The sequence below is a fragment of the Cyprinus carpio genome, chromosome B5 (genome assembly GCF_018340385.1).
Source record: "Cyprinus carpio isolate SPL01 chromosome B5, ASM1834038v1, whole genome shotgun sequence".
Taxonomy (NCBI): Eukaryota; Metazoa; Chordata; class Actinopteri; order Cypriniformes; family Cyprinidae; genus Cyprinus; species Cyprinus carpio.
This window is the reverse complement of record NC_056601.1, coordinates 17,509,597-17,526,905: the sequence shown is the minus strand read 5'-3', so window position 1 is coordinate 17,526,905 and position 17,309 is coordinate 17,509,597. Positions and strand designations below refer to the sequence as shown.

At 38.1% G+C, this 17,309-nt stretch overlaps 1 protein-coding gene across 1 annotated transcript in view; it reads left to right on the top strand.

Annotated features, from left to right (window-relative positions):
* fam172a (family with sequence similarity 172 member A) overlaps positions 1–17,309 on the top strand; it is a 160,232-nt gene that overhangs the window by 84,064 nt on the left and 58,859 nt on the right. The gene's annotated exons all lie outside the window — the stretch shown is intronic.

Below are 17,309 nucleotides of genomic sequence, written 5' to 3'. Positions count from 1 at the left end.
CCTTTTACCTGAACCTCGTGAATGGTTTTCAGCTATGTACCCTGTGTTACATCACCTCTGGGGTCGAAGGTCAGGTAGCTTGTCTCAATCTCTAGTCTAGGTGTGTGCATTGTAAGGACAAGTTCTCCAGGAGCACTCTGGCTAACCTTTGACCTAACATAAACACACACTTTCTTCTTTCTTACACACACACTCCTACACCTACCTGGGAACACTTTTCATGAACCCGTTCCACTTTCCTTTTAAAGTGAGAAAAGGGAGGGTGGAGCGGATGGCCACGATTTAGCATTCCTCTGATAATTCCAGGAATATGTGTTTTTATCTGAGGCAGGAGTCTCTGTGTTTCGTAATTTGAATATAACTGTTAAATATTTATGTGGCGTTGTGGCCGCTGGCAGAAGCATGGCGGTCTTCCTCCAGAGATCTGTTTAGCCACCTTTCTTTGATGCATTCCTGTTTTTTCCCCTTTTTCTCATTTCCAAAACACATAGACATATAGACGGAATGCTCACTTATACGCACTATTTCATATACAAACCATACTTATGCCTTTCATTGGTTTGGTAATCTCTGGTTTGGAGTGTCAGGTATATTCTGATGAATTGGATGACTGGAGGACTGAATTTAGTCATCAGACACAGATTATCTGTATAGATCTCATGAATAATGTTAACATCTCAAGTCAAAATTGTTTAATCTTTTCATCTGTTTGACATACTATTTTTTTTTTTTTTATAATTTTTTAAATGCACTGGTAACTCCTCAAGCGAAACTTGAATAAAATGAGTATTTATAGTGTCTTATTTTTGTTTTTATTTATTCATTTATTCTTTTAACATTTTATGCTGACTAACAAGAACTCAAATCATCTGTATATTTCATTGACCGTAACCCAATCTAATGAGAGGGCCGGTCATAGCAGATTGCCTGAAAACAGGCTGTCTGTGGCTTAATTACTGCTCCCTTTAACTCCTAACAAACATGTTTCTGATAAGGCACATCAAACACGAGCGGATTAATGTCTCCAGCATGTTGCCTCTCTTTCCCTCTCTTTCTTTTCATTGAAATTTGATTTCTTTTCGAAGGCAGTATGTAGTAATTATAGATACATCAAAGTGTGCCTTTAAGTAAGAGTGGTGTGTCAGGGTTGGATAGCTTTATGTCAGGACTCACTCTTCCATCTCTGTGTTCCTGCTTCAACTGTCTCTGTTTCTTGTCATATCTGTGCCATGAATTCTGAGTTTGAGGAGACTGTAGACAAACTGTTCTCTCTTCACTCTCTGACACTCTTTTTTTCCTTCTTCTGGCTCTATGGCTGCGTTTGAATTGCTGTTGCTTCATAGTATGTACTGATTTCTAACTTATCAACCATTAATGTGTAGTATGAATACATTACCAGATATACTACATCCACCATGTTGACATTGTCCTGTGACTCATATTCATTGATCTATAATTAGTAATGTAAACGAAAAAGAATTAAATTATTCTGGTTCATATTCCTTTTAATCATTCTGGTTACTAAAAGATTTCTGGTTACTATTCATAATGTGTATCTTTAATCACATGTTGTCATAAACAGTCAGTAATTGAACTTATTTAAAGGGATACTCCACCCCAAAATGTAAATTTTGTCATTAATCATTAACCCCATGTCGTTCTGAACCCGTAAAAGCTCCGTTCGTCTTCGGAACACAATTTAAGATATTTTGGATGAAAACCTGGAGGCTTGAGACTGTCCCATAGACTGCCAAGTAAATAGCAGTGTCAAGATCCATAAAAGTTATGAAAGTCATCTGGGTTATATGAAGCGACGGGAACACTTTTTGTAAGCGAAGAAAACAAAAATCATTTGTCATTTGTTCGGTAATCAGACTACACTGATTGGGCTGCCAGTCACACTGTAGATTTGGTAGCAAGGTTAGGTTAGTTTAGGTTGGTTTTTTCCAAATCTGTTGACTCGGTACAATCATCTGCACCCATGGGATAGCAAAATGTACACTTCAGAATCTCTTAGGCCATTTCTGTTTAATTTTGTGGTACCATATTGACTTGCCACTTGATGTCCAGTGTAAAATTTGGGTTCTGAAGCAAATCCAGTTGTGATGCAATCCCCTTCATCTCACCTGATCATACCTGTCCCATATCCTTCTCCTTCTCCATCTGATCTTGTTTGATAGCTGCAGCAGTTGCTTTCATCTATGAGTCTAGCTGGAGGCCTGTCGGAGCAGCCGTCAGGGCAGAGCTCAGCTCCGCGTAACCTTCCTGACTTTCTGCCAGAGAAAAGAGCAGCCGGATTGGAGAAGATGGGGCACATTATGTAACGAGTTATGCAATCATACATCTGCCTCCCAGTACACCAGTGTGTGGGTGCCCACAGCTTAGATGAAATAAATGGATCAAATGTATGTGTCACTGGGTGTCGTTGTGTAAAAACTTCAAACACCTGTGTAGTGTGTGGATCAGGATATAAAACACTTCAATTAAAGGTTGCAAGTAATGAGGTTTTTATATTGTAAACATAATTGTTGGTCCCTGATGGAGAAGCATCAGAGCTCAGTTTCTCGAAAACCACTGCAGTCTAGACACCAAGAGTTTGGCTTCTCTTCTTTACCTGAATTATAAATCTTGGCCAGTAGCACTGTAGTCAACTGAACCCCAGAATACAAGATTTTGTTCAAGTTTTCTTATTGTTTCTTATGCTGTTATGCTGGTTTTTCTTATTACTTTAAAGTCTGGAATACACTACGTGATTTTTACAGTATGGAGAAGTTGGCACTAGTTGCTGACAGTCAGAACTAGTCTGCATATTTGAGTTGACAAATTTATTAGAAAATCACGTAGTGTACTTTTTCACAAACTCCAATTTTTTAGCTTCAGACTTTGATTCCTTCCAGTCGGAGGATATCAAACATGCTTGATATTTTCAGCCTATTTAAAAAAATATATATTGTTTTTATAATGTCACATGTCTCCTAGCAAAAGGTGCTTCTTTCTGCATGAGTTTGTTGTGATCAGATTGACTTTAAAGTATGGTAGTGTATGATCCTCTGTCATTTAGTGTATGATGCCCAGTTTTTCCTGTGTGACTGTTCACAAAGTTGGTAAATGTAGTGTATTCCAGCCTTAAAACTGAAGTCTTAAACACAGCTCTGCTGACTATAACCTTCTGCTTGGAAAAATGGGTCTGATATCTTGCTGATTCACTGGCTGCAGACTGATATGAAATATGAAACGTTCACAACTGCAGAGATTTCTTTGCTTGTTATTAATTTAGAAAACAGTCATGATGCATAATCTTTTTATGTAAACTGTGATACATATTTTCAAGATTCTTTGATGAATAAATAGTTCAAAATAACAGCATTTATTTAAAACATAGAAATCTTTTGTAACATTATAAATGGCTTTACTGTCACTTTTAATCAAATCAATGCTCCTCGCTAAGTACAAGTATTCATTTCCTTCAGAAAAATGCAAGTTTAAGTATTTTATCCATACATTCAGATGAATTCAAATATTCAATTGTAATGAATATGATGATATTGACTAGTCCTAGAGTTTTTCTGTAAACTGATTGAAACACTTGCCATCGCTTGAAGCTCAGACTTGTTGGCATTTGTTTGAGCGCTGATGATCAGGTCTGTCCGGGTGTGATGGTGAACTGGGTTCAAGTCCAGACTGGATGAATCACACAACAGATAAAGGCTTTCTTTGGACCTCAGCATTTTTGGAGAATTCCCCTGATTAACAGCAGACACTCTTCCCAGACCCTGTGTGTGGATCATTTCTGTAGCTTGAAAAGAGATCCTGACAATCAGAATTGTAAAAGATTTCCCCCACTGTGGATTGCCTTTTTCCTTTTTACCTTCTCCCATGCATCGTTTTCTTTATCTCCCAGTTTGAGCTATTTTCTGTCATTTATTTATTTATTTGATTTATGACGGGCCGCTTCAAACCCAATTTTTCCCTCCTGGACTTCTGTTGGGAGGGATTCACCAGAGAGAAAGCTTTGACTACAGCTCGACAGTTGCTTATTTATGTATTTCCGGCTCATTTTGTCATTAATTTCTGTTTGTTTTTTGAAGATGACGAGCAATCTAGCATGCACAGATTGTTTTTTGAGAATGGCAGCCTGTCCACATGCGGCTTTTAATTGATATCAATTTGCCGCCCAGGTGTGTTACGCTGAAACAGGGTCACAGAGGGGGTGGAGTTCTGTGTGTGCTAAGAATAATTAGCTTTCCATCTCACTGTCTACATACACAGCAGATCCGTTTCATGGTATTTTTGGATATAAATACCTTACCACGGTACATAAATATGGAACTAATGCATAAAGGATGCTTACTTTGGGTTGTCTTCTATTCATTTTTAGAAACAGTACTTTTGTTGCTGACTAAAACCTAGTTTATAATATGCTGAAGACTATATAATTAGTAATAATGTAAATAATAGTAAGAATATAAGCAATTTAATGTAGAACATACATTTAAAAGAACATTACAATTACTGTGATTATTTTGCACTGTTAATGCAAAACTGCTTATTTGTACAGCCAAGTCATAGTTATGTGAATCTAAAGTGTGGGTGTTTGTGTTTATCATGAAGGAGAAGTGTGTGTCAGCTGTTTTGGGTTAAATGAGTTCTGAAGCTGCTCAGTAAATGTCATTACACATTTTTATGAGTATGTCTGTTCATTACAGATCCACCTCAAGAGAACATTATATTAAGCATATGGCACCTTGGTAAAATGGAAATAGTAGCTGCGTTTTATTGACTATATAAAGACAGTATAGACACTCTATCTGTTAAATATTACAAAGACGAACAGATCTCCAGGCAAGATCTTCTGTCTTATGAACAAATTTTTTCACACACAGCTACTTCAATATTTCACGATGTCAAATCCAGAAGCACATGAATGGAGTTTATTCATGTTGTTCGTATGACAGTTATGTTATGGTTTCACTCTCTTGTGTTTAGCACAATCAGATTTTTTATTGTCACTTCGATGTTTTGTTCTGTGATTTATGTTTGCCTGTTTGTTGTGTCTTAATTCTGTTTTGTTGTAGTCTAAATTTGTTGTGTGTATACAGTCTATTATTTGAGTTTTTGTAGCGTAATTCTGATGTTGTGGCTTATTTTCATTGTTTTGTGTAGTATTTCTGCTGTGTTGTCTTAATTCTATTGTTTTGTCTGTTATTTGTGTCTATTATGGCTCTTTTTTGTATTGCTGCTTATTGTGCTGTGGTTTAATTTACTGTTGTATTACTGTCTTATTTCTGTTGCATCTTAAAACGGTTTTATTTTCAACTTTAGTAATGTTGTGCATCCCTGCGCTGCCGCAGTTCTGTGAGGTCAACCTTATGCATTTAACTCAGACTCTCTCTCCGTCTGTCTCTCTCCCTCCCTCTCTCATTTTTTCCTCCCCCACTTCATCTTTTCTCTGTCACAAGCTTAATTAGCCGCTGCTTGTTAACAGGCTCTGAGAGTTTAGTGCATAAACATGGATGGAGGGATAAATTCACGCCGAAACGAGTGCATGATAAGAAAAATCACCCCGCTCCACTATTTCTATAAATAAACAAAAAATCAGCAAACGCCTTTGTGGAGTGGCCTATCTTCACACCGACGATAAGACACGTTCCAGGAATGTGTGCATCTGTGTGTCCAGAATACACTCTGAAGTGAGAAGGGACTTTGATTTGATGTGTAACTCGGAGATTGCAGCGTGCGCGCCAGTGTTTATGCGTCTGCGCTGACACAGACGTGTTTGTTATGCCTGCTTATTGTCTGTCATCTTCTGTGTGGTTCATCTGGACGAAATCATTTGCATGTGAATGTATATCACTATGAGTACCGCCTAATAGAATATGCAATTATGTATTACAATAAGCCATTGAACATCCGTGATGAGCCCTGTCATGGTTTGACAGACATATTTCAGACGTCTGTTTGACACTTCATTTGGTCCCATGCTAATCTAAAATAGCCTTTATATAGTTGTTTTAGCATTCTGTTATTATGTTTAGCATCTATGTCACGGTACCATTTTGAATACTTCAACCTAATTTCCAAGTCTAAATTCACCAGTGTGTGTATGCTGTCCGCAGCAAACGATAATAATCAAGTGTCCGGTTTAATCCAGTACATCTATCTCGATGTACAGATCGAGCTTTTTGCTTTCACACATGTGCCTCTGACGTTAGTTAAAGAGTTCACAGTGAAATCTTAAGGGGTTCATCATTACATATTTAGTGGGCAGGCATCTGATATAGCTGTAAGGTTTTTAATGCAGCGCCCCATTGATCTGACACACATCTCGGCTCCCGGGGTTACCGGACGTGCCTCCATTTGCATAAGGGCCCTGGGCAAGGTTCCTCTCATGCATTGATTGGCTTGTCCTAGGGAACCTCGCATCCCCTCCCCACATTGATCACTTTGTTTTTTTTTTCCCTGAGATAGTGCTATGCAGAGTTCACCTCAAACGCATCCTCCCCAACCTGCAGGAGGAAGGCGTGTGGGAGAGAGAAGAGGAAGAAACTTTGCCGCCAATATCTTAATAGTCGCTGCGCTGAGGGCTACCAAGAGCGAGGGAAGGGTCATGTGATGTGTATTCATGTCTCGGTTCAGGATGGGTATTGAACATGGTTTAGAGTTCCAGCACACACGTATATTTTATACAGTAGTTAGCGCTTAGTCATATACTCATACATTTGTTAGATTTATATTTGTTTTGCTCTCCCTTAGGTCTACTTATAATGTTAGTAAAGGTTGTTTTGCACAAAAAAAGTTAAATATTATTTTTCTGAATATTTTTCACCTTCTGAAACAGTGATTCTCTACTATTTAGAAGTAGTGATGCTGAATCGGCAGCAACACGGGAAAAAAAAAAAATCTGTATTTTTTATGATGAGAGAAAACAACTGGACAAAGAAGGATGGTTAATATTGTGTATAAAAATGTGTTTTGGGGTATGTGTGTGTATAAAACGGGGGTGTGGGGTATTATAGTGTGTATCGGTTACAGTTCACTTAATCACTGAATCTGTTCAGATTGTTCTTTTTTACTGTTATATTGTTTGTTTTTTTATGCATTACTATTAAAAGACTCTAACCTTGAAGTTAGTCACAGAACTTAAGTTTAAGCACTTAACATTTGTTTTCCGCAAGGTTGCATTCAATTAATAAAAAGTGAGTAAACATTTATAATGTTTCTATTTCAAATAAATGCTATTCTTTTGAACTGTTTTCAACATTGATAATAGTAAGATATTAGCTTTGCTATCACAGGAATAAATTATTTTAAAATGTACTTAAAAAGAAAACAGCTATTTTAAATTGTGATCATATTTCATAGTATTATTGTTTTTACTGTATTTTTGGTCAAATAAATGCAACCTTGGTGAGTATAAGAGTCTTTAAAAAAACAGTAGTACTGTAAATCTTACTGACTCAAAAGAAGGGTAGTCTTTTTAGATTTGGGTGGGAAATGATAGAGTTCTTAAAAGTTTAATTATGTTTATGAAATATGTATAATTTCAAGAGAGATAAAGGTAATTAAGAACATTAAAGATATACAATGAAGTGTGTCTTAAAGAGAAACTTTCTCTTCACTAGTAGGTCATCTTGCTAGTGGACATACTCTTCTTCTTCATCTTGATTTCTTCTTGGAGAGCTTAGTCTGCCGCACATAACCTCAGGAACAAACAAATCCCTCTTTCACCTTTCCATGTTTTTCCTTCCGTTCATCTCTCTCCCTCTGAGCCTATGGCAAGGTCTGCACACGGGACTAAGGCTAGTCCAGGAGGACAGCATCCCTTTCTTTTTTTCTCTCCATCTTTCTCATTTGATTTTCACCTTCTCTCTTTCTCTCTCTCTCTCATGGCCTGGAGAATACGTCTTTTTTTTTTTTTTTTTTTTTTTGTATGTATTTTTTTTTCTTTACGGATTGTGATTTGTCTCCACTTCATAATTATAAGCTTTATACTTTGTCCTAAACAGGCGTGACATGATAAAGCAATAACAGATCAATCAGTAATGTCTATCTATTATATTTTAGTTAGTGTAAAGTTTTTGCTGTGGCCAAGCACAACAAGCTATGAACCGGCTATGTAGGGCATTTTGTCAATTGCTTGGTTGTGATGAATAGTGAACTCTGATTGGTCCAAATTCTTCTTCCATTATACATCGTACATGAAACAACATATCTTCTGAATGGTATTGTGAATTTATTGCATTGTGCAAGATTTCGCTGGAATCATTCTGGTTAGGACACAGTGTCTGAGAAAAAAAATGCTTCAGTGTGTTTCGTTTTATGTTCAAACATTTTTGCAGGCGATATTTACAACCAGGATAAATTAAAATTCTGTCATCATTTACTTACTGTTCTCACACATCTTTACTCACATGTCTTTTCAAACCTGTATGACTTACTTTTTTGTGTGGAACATACACACAAACACAAGAATGTTGGAAACCAAACAATTTTGGTTACCATTGATATCTGCTGTCTGGACAAAAATCTTCTTTTGTTCCAGAGAAGAAAGTCATCCAGCTTTAGAATGACATGAGAGCGAGTAAATGTTGACATTATTTAAATTTTTGTGTGCTCTTTCTCTTTAAGAAAAGGGCTTAAATTGGACCAGGATGATCTAGACATTCAAAAAAATAAATAAATCCATATTTAGGAAAACAAGAGGCTTGAAAGAAAAAAAAAAACAGCTGTAAAAGTTCTCTCCTGAAAGATAAAACACCACACTTTACAAATGTCACTGAACTTCACCTTCAGAGGATGTTGGATATCGGTTTCTCCATGAGTTTCAGATGTTTTACCTTCCCAGTATGCTTTTTCTTACTCATTCCTCCCTCTCTCATTCAGCATTCTGCCTTTCCCTCCATATGTGTTTTTAAACTGATTGAATGTCAGCATGTTTTATAGCAGGGTGAGCTCAATGAGTCAAACAGTTTAGGCCAGATTTCTCACCGTCTTTCTCTCCACATGTCATAAGAGAGCATTCTTGGTATTCATAATATCACACATCTCCATGCGATGCTGATTATTCTATAGATCTGGACCTACTGTGGAAGTCTGCTCGCCTCCGCAGTGCTCCTGCAGGGAGAGATGCAAGCTTCCCCGTTCTGAACACGTAGTCAAATCCTGTTTGAATCTTTTACGAGACCTTTTTTTTAAACTCTATATTTTAGTTATGTACCTGCGGTAAAACATATTTAATTTTTAAGCCCGGGAAGCCAACACTGAAAAGAGATGAACTGTTTTATGTGCCGTTTTAAGGTTTTATGTGCTGTGAATTACGGTGGGTTGTGTGAAAAACTGGAGCGATGGAAAAAGGAGCATCAACAGCTCGTGGTGTTCTTTTGATATCATCTTAAGACACATGACTGTGGCGGTGGTGTGGGGCTACATCCCACTGCGGATGCCTGTGGGTTTTTTTACTGGTCATAAAAGTGTGCGCACTTGCACAGACGCACATATACCTGAAGTCAGACGGAGATGTCATAGAGATGGAACCTCCATTTACACTCATAAAGGTTCTTTATTGGCATCAGTGGTTCCACAAAGAACCTTTACAGTCCATGGAAACTTTTCATTGCACAAAAGGTTATTTACCGTGCAAAATTTTCTTTAGATTATTAAAATCTTCTTCACATCAAGAAAAAATGGTTCTTTTAAGAATTGTCCACTGAAAGTTTCTTTGGGGAACCAAAACTGGTTGTTCTATGGCATCGCTGTGAAAACCCCCTTTTGGAACTTTTATTTTTAAGAGTGTATGTGAGATGTAGGCCCTCATTGGAGTGGGACATTAATGTAAGCAACATGATTGAATCAGCATCTCATTGAGGAATTCCTCAAGTAAAGCCACACGCACACTACAAAACTTGACTTCCTGTCTTCATTTATAAACTCTTTGGCTTTCAATCACAAACTAAAAGATTCAATTTCATAATTCTCCCCGACTGCAGTTTGTTCTCACATTCTCACATGAGAGTCAACATGGAGAAAGGTCTTCCATTATTTTGAGCTATGTGGGCAGCAGTTTGATTTTTTGTTGTTGCATACTAGCAGCTATCGACACGCATTGTGTGTTGGCTACGTTCTGGGGTTTCCGTCTAAGACTTTATATATAAAAGGGAGCTTCTGTCTTGTAGTGTGTGTTTGGCTTATGGCGGATGTCTGCTTTTATTCGGCCTGCTCTCTCACACCTTCAAAAAGCATCATTACTGTCTACTTCTTATCTTTGATAGTGTCAGAATTCCTCTATATACCCTTCCACAGCTGCCCCATCCCCCTTTCCCTAACCTCTTACCTTATACTCTCCCCCTTTTCTACCTCACTTTCCTCCCCCTTTTTTCTCCATCTCCAGCGTGTCCTCCTTAGGCTTTTCCACTGTGATGTCACAACTCGATTTACCCCTCATCACTGTCACTTTTTCTCTCTTAGGGGACACATTCTTTATTTGGACTCATTTCACATTGATAAAAACACTAGGGGGCACTGCTTATCCTTTGTAGCTGCTTTTGCATAGACTAAAGTGGATGAGAGCAGTGTAGGTGTGTGTGTGTGGAGAATGAGATTTTTTCACTTGCTTTTCCAATCTGCATTCACAGTTGAGCGGGACAGTTTACCCCATAGCATGTTTTTTGTTGTCTTTCTCTCTAGTTGTCTTACATTTTTAGCTCCAAACAAAATGAACTAATGTGATCTTGAGGATTAACCACTAGTCCTTGCCCATACTGCTTTTTACTGCCTGTATTTTTGTTTTTATCTGTCTCAGAGGCCGTCAAACTGACCTGCCGTCTCATATTCAGGTCACTTGTGTTCCACACACGTACACATACTAACAATAGCCTAGCGAGTTTATTTGACTCATCGATGACATTTAACTCAAGAGTGTGAGTTAGTCAGCACCTCAGACGATGGATTGCAGTTCTGGAGACTTGGAAATTGAGACGCATGTAGTCATTTTGACGTGACAGTTCTGAATGATCAAACATCCAAAACGAAGAAGAAAATTAAAAGCAACATAAAAGATACTTTATGATTCCTATAATTGACGCATCTCGGTTTGCGAACTCCGTGAATATTGCTCTTCACATCCGGAGGCGTCAAACACGACAAAGAACAAAGGAAACGGCAGAAACTAGCTTCTCACTATTATAACCACAGAAGGAAAATTCACAAATGACAAGATAATCACTGCATTCGTACTTACCTTTATCAGCACATAAATGTCTTCCGTGGTTTCAAACTAAATAAATAAAATGTTTTTTTTTTCTTCTTCCTTGAATGTCCTCAGCTGTGGTTGGTAATTACCACACTCTGACAAATCGCTGACAGCAGTTAAATAGTTAAAAAGATAATTCTGCAGTAAGTGGTGTAGTAGGGGGAAAGGTCATTCTTGGTCTATTTAGTACGTTGAATCCCTTTCCTAGCGAAATCCAGACTTTGTCCCTTTGTGCTTGAGTGACATGGGCTTTCTCTGTAATAACATCCCTAGTAATGGGCCATAATAATAGATATTGTGCTAATCAGAAAGTATACTACTAAGTATACTAATAAGCATCGAACTGACAACCATCAATAAACGGATTGTACGACAATGCTACTTTTTATTTGGTTGAATGCTAATTACTGCAGTTGGTTTTGTGATATATGTGTTATTTGTATCAATTAAAACATCATTACTGTGTTCTTTTTAGGAGTCTTTAAAGGAAATATAGATACTTGTTATTTTTAAGATAAATAACACTCTTGGTGCTTTGGTATTAGTTTTTTATGTTAAAGTAACTTTTTTTTTTTTTTTTTTTTTGCTTGACCATTTTTATTTCTCAGACTGTTTTCAAATCAAGATTTAAATAAATAAAATAATGAATACTGTTGGCACTCAAATTATTAGCAAATAAAGAATAATTGAATTAGCTGAAATTTTCTATTTAATAGAAATTGTATAATTTTGTAGGACAAAGTATTTTTTCTTTCTTTTCTTTTAGGCTGTCTGTATGTGTGTGTCTATAAAAGTGTGTGTGATGAGGTTGTGAAGCCATAATAGGGTTTTTTTTTTTTTTTTTTTCTCTCTCCAGTCTCTCTCACACACTCACCCTCTCTTCTCCTCAACTCCTGGTTAAAACATAGCTGGTGGCTATGGGAAGTTAATTTCAGATTGTTATATATTTCCATTAATTTCGGCCGACTGGTGCTGGACTGCCTTTGAGAACAGGGGTATCAGAGGCTCATTTTTGGGAGGTTCAGGAGTTCTTTCCCTTCGGCAGGCTCGACAGAGCTTTAGAAACATATAGCTGATAGGAGAGCGGTTTCATCACGTTCATTAGCCATTGGTCCCCCTTTTTTTCTCCTCCAACTTGGAGTTGTGACTGAAAGGATGGGGTGAGTGCCTCAGAAAGTTTAAACAAAACGTCTCTTCTGAGAGCCCATCTGAAAAAGCCCCGCAGCTTGTCTCAACGCAGAAAAAAGGAGAGGTTTGGCCTGACACTGACGTTTGAAAGCGTACATGCACTCTCTCTCACTCTCTCTCTCTCTCTCTCTCTCTCTCTCTCTCTCACACACACACACACACACACACACACACACACACATTAGTGAGAGCTTCTTTCCTACACACCCATGTACTTAGAATCATATACAGACAATACACAGTTGTAGCATACACACACCTGACCTCCCGGTACACTCTGAAACAAGCGAGGAAACTCCCTTGAGGTTTAAAGAGGCTTAGTATTTTCTTTACTTCTCGAGTGGCTAAAGTGCACACCTTTTTCATTGTTAATAAAACGTTTTTGTTTCATTACTTTACTTGCTTTTATGTTTTCCCTTGTGAAGAAAACGCATTGTTAGTGTTATGTCTGGTCACGGTCTAAAGCAGACATAACATGTAAATATGCAAGTATTTAGAGAGTAAATATCTGTCTTTTAAGTATTAGGATCTTGTGCTATTTTCCGGTCACAGTGTTTAATATTCGGGATTAATTTCTGGGCATGAGCAGCTTTTATTGATATTCTTTCCAGAGTGACCCTATAAGGATGTCATATTCGTTGTGAAGCAGTGTGTACTTAACATTCATCCAAATAATGGTACTTTTATCATCGTGTGTACTCTCCGCAGCTGTATTTCTGTCAGACGTGCACTCTGCTCTGCTAGTTTGTCTCGGTGCGCTGACGGCGAGTTGGGCTTTCCTGTAAACACCTCGGGCAGCCTGACCCCTGTCTCTTCCGCCGTCTGCCTGAACCGGCCCTCACCTCCACTGGCTGACGAGGCCCAGCCTGTACGTGTCAGTGGGCGTCTGAGTTATGACAGAGCCGTGTCTCCCTCTTCACTCCATCCCTCATTCTTCCAGCCGGGAGAGTCAATGATCCAAAACTCTGTTAAAACAGGGTCAGCCCCACATGTGCACTTGCAGGTTGTCAGTTTAACCTGCTCAAAAATACTTACGGCTATTATTATAGCTTATAAATCATTAAGAAAGTTTAATTATACAAAAATTTCATGGTGGAAATGTGCAGGATGACACATGGGAAGGAGAATTTAATGGGCCAGCAAGTCCCAGCACAGAGAGGGGAAATATTGAGGTTAGCTTTCTATTTTATGGCACTGCCGAAAGGCTGAGGGAGATACATAGTTGAGTTTTGCCCTGTTGATACACACACTCTGAAATATACCTTTGCCTCATTTCAGTGCGAGAGCAATATCCACGCCGGCTTCGACAATTTCAGAGGTGATGAAGATGTTGCTGTGATCGCACCTAGTACTATTCTTTCTTAAGTACAATCTCCCCTAATTAACACAAGACTTTAATTAGCCATCGGGATTTCATCTGTCTTTGTGAGACATCTGTGTTCCACAAAAATAATGTTCGGCACTTATTTTGTAGGTGTGTTTAGAAGCGCTGAGGAATAATGTAATGACTTCAAATGTGTGTTTGAATTGATTCCTCTGAATTTATAACTAATATAAATATTAAGATAATATATAATAATAAAGATGAATGATTCCTGATAATATACAATATCTTTTATTAAGTCAATACCTCAAGGTTCCTACAGTCAGGAAAATTTGGAAAATTCATATAATTGTAAAATTGTGGAATAGTTGTGCAAATAAAAAGTGTAAATTGTCGTATATTTATAAACCATTCAGTGTGGGGTCTTTTTTTTTTTGGAAAGAAAAAATAATAATTTATTCAGCTAGAACACATTTAATCATGAGCTTTTGACAAAACATGTTACAGCAAAGAAATTTATAATGTTACAAAAGATTTGTATTTCACAGGAATTAATTGCATTAATTCAGTTTTAAACATTGACAATAATAGAAAATATTTCTTGAGCACCAAATTAGCATATTAAAATGATTTCCAAAGGAACATGTGACATTGAAGACTGGAGTAATAGCAGTTGAAAATTCAGCTTTGCATTCACAGAAATAAATTCAGGTTTAAAATACATTAAAATATCAAAGGGTTATCTTAAATTATAGAGATATTTTCCAATATTACTGTTTTTACTGTATTTTTACATACAGACCCATACATCGATGTCTATGTATCTTAACAGAAATTGCATTTTACAAAGATGAATTTTTAACTAATGAAATATTTTAATTTCAATACCTTTTTCATGACAATATGGACACAATATGGGAAATATGGGAAGCTGAATTAGTCAGTAGGTGTGGGAACCTTGCTAATGTAATTGACATTGAAATAAGAGATCAGCTGAATCGGTGGCATCTGACCAATTGAAAACTATGTAAAATCAACAACTGCCCACCAACAGTTGTAGCCGGCTGAATGAACTGCACTACATGTGAAAATACAAACAAAGAGTGAAGACACAAAAGGAGAGTTTGCCGTGATGATACGCACTCCCACACTTGTCGGTACAGTGTTCAGACTCCGCTCTCTCTCCAGGGTTCAAGGCATTGCAGGATCAATGCAGAACGGGTCCAAAATGAGGGGCCCCATCAGCCTTTTATCATCCAAACCGAGATCTCTCCTCATGGGCCCTATGCCAGGCACAGCTGCTCCGGGGCCCCTCTTTCTCTGATGAGCACATAATACGCACACACACACACTGCTGGTACACTATTTGTGTGTTTACTTCGCTATCAATATGTTTTCAGCATGTTAGGTATTTGAAGTTGAAGCATATCGGCTGATCTTCTAACTTGCCTCAAGCCATCCAGAGGCTAGTTAAAGTCCATTACTTGAGTTTATTTACAGCTATTTGTTGCATCTAGAAGACCTACCATATCTGACAAATAAATCTTTAACAAAAGATTTTATATCAGTACTGTAGTGCAGTAATGGTATCAAATGGGAATGCCATGGTGCTGTCAAAAAACTCGGTATAGTTTGATGGTATATTTTGGTAAATGAAGCATAAACCGTCACTGAGGCCTCAAAGAGCTACAAGCTTCAGGAGTCGCCTGTGTGTGGCCTTTATTCGACAGTGACTGATGCCCAAGCGCACCCCACCCCTGTGCTCCCTTCACTTGCTCTTTCACTCATCCTGCCCCCATGTTTCCCTCTTTCCTCTTGTTTTCCATGAGTGCAAGCTCGACACAGCACTGCTGCCTTTCCTGGCACACCGCTCCTTATCCTCTCGCTTTTGTTTCCAGTAGGTGTCAAACGCTCACTGCTTGTGCTGTGTCAGTAAATATTTACCCGGCTTCCTTTTCCTCGCCCGCCTTTGCTGACGTGTGTATGTGTGTGTGTCTGTCCGTGTAGCGTCGCCTGCTTGTCCCATCTCCACTCACAAGGGTCCACTGATACCCCATTCTGGCCCAGCCTTTCCAGGACAACACACTGGACGATGTCATCCTTTGCACGTGGCGTTCCATTCAGTGACAGGAAGTAGAAGGGGAAGTTATCGCCACTTGCCGTCCACTTACTAGCATCCATAAATCAAAAACTGGCCGCTGTGGCGCCTATAAATGCACATGTACCTAGGAATATACTCTTGGCTGGAAGCTCACAGGGGTTAGATATATCCACACCGACGCACACGCTGCCTCCCCAGGGCCTCATAGTGTCCTGGTGCTTAGAGTTTCCTTCCTGCCCCAAAAACAAAAGACGGGCAGGCGCTGAGGCCCAGGCTTCAAAGCAGGGGAAGGTGCGAGTGTTGTCTCTTCCTGTGCAGGGTGTCGGAGCTCCAGGGGCAGCTGCCGCTGTTTTCTCAGCCTGAGCGGGGGGCCAGAGGAATGAGGGCTGGCCTGTGCCCTCTTGGACCTTGGGAATGAAGAAAGGCCAGAACTTTCCACCTCTTTTGGAGCCCGTCTTGGCTCCAGAGGTTAGATGTCTTAGTGGGGTCAGTGTAATGCTAGCAAAGGACACTGAGATTAAGTTTATCGTGACACCGCTGAACTATCAAGCCAAAGAACATGTATTTTAAAGAAACGTCACATGTGACTGATATATTGTTCAAACTTGAATGTAATAGACACTTTTGGGTTGTAAAAGATGTTGTGGATTATGTGCAGAGGTTTTGTGATGAACTATAGCTTGGGTAAATTAGGACATACATTTGCACTAATAACTACTAGTAACTACTAAGGCTTAGTAACTACTAATGACTACTGACTCAAAATATTTCTTAAGGCAAGGCATAGTAGTAGGTTATAAGCACTCTGTAAAGTGGGATCTAGTAGCTGAATATGACATCTGCCCTTTATTGATTCAAGAAGGAGTCTTTAGATGTGTAAACAAATTATTGTTGAATAGCTGTGCATGTCAGTTTCTCTTGTTACATGTTATTTTTCATATTCCTTTTGCTTGATGCAATTGTCAGTGGTAATTACTTTTTTATTGTAAAAAAAAAAAAAATTTAAATCATAATACATGATCATTGTATATAGTTTGAAGTTAAGTTTGAAACAATACTGTGTGTGTGTGTGTGATGAAAGTAATCAATATAATATATTCAGAGGATATTTAGATAATTTAATATTTATTTATTTATTTAATTTCTTCTGATATGAGCACCTGATGACACAGTGTGGTTTGGATTAATTCTTGCCTGAGAGTTCTTAAAAATTAATTTGTTCATATATCGGTGTATATCTTAAATGTGTAAAACAGTGGTATCAAATAATGATATAATCATGCAGGTCTAAAACATGTAAAAAAAAAAAAACATATGGCTGTTAATTCAGGTTAGAGGATTCTGTAAGTATGTGGTTTATCTGTTCAGTTTTGTTTCAACTTAGTTTAATGGCGCAACACTCAAGTATCTAATAGTGCACAAGTCATAACACAAAGATGGTGCAACTG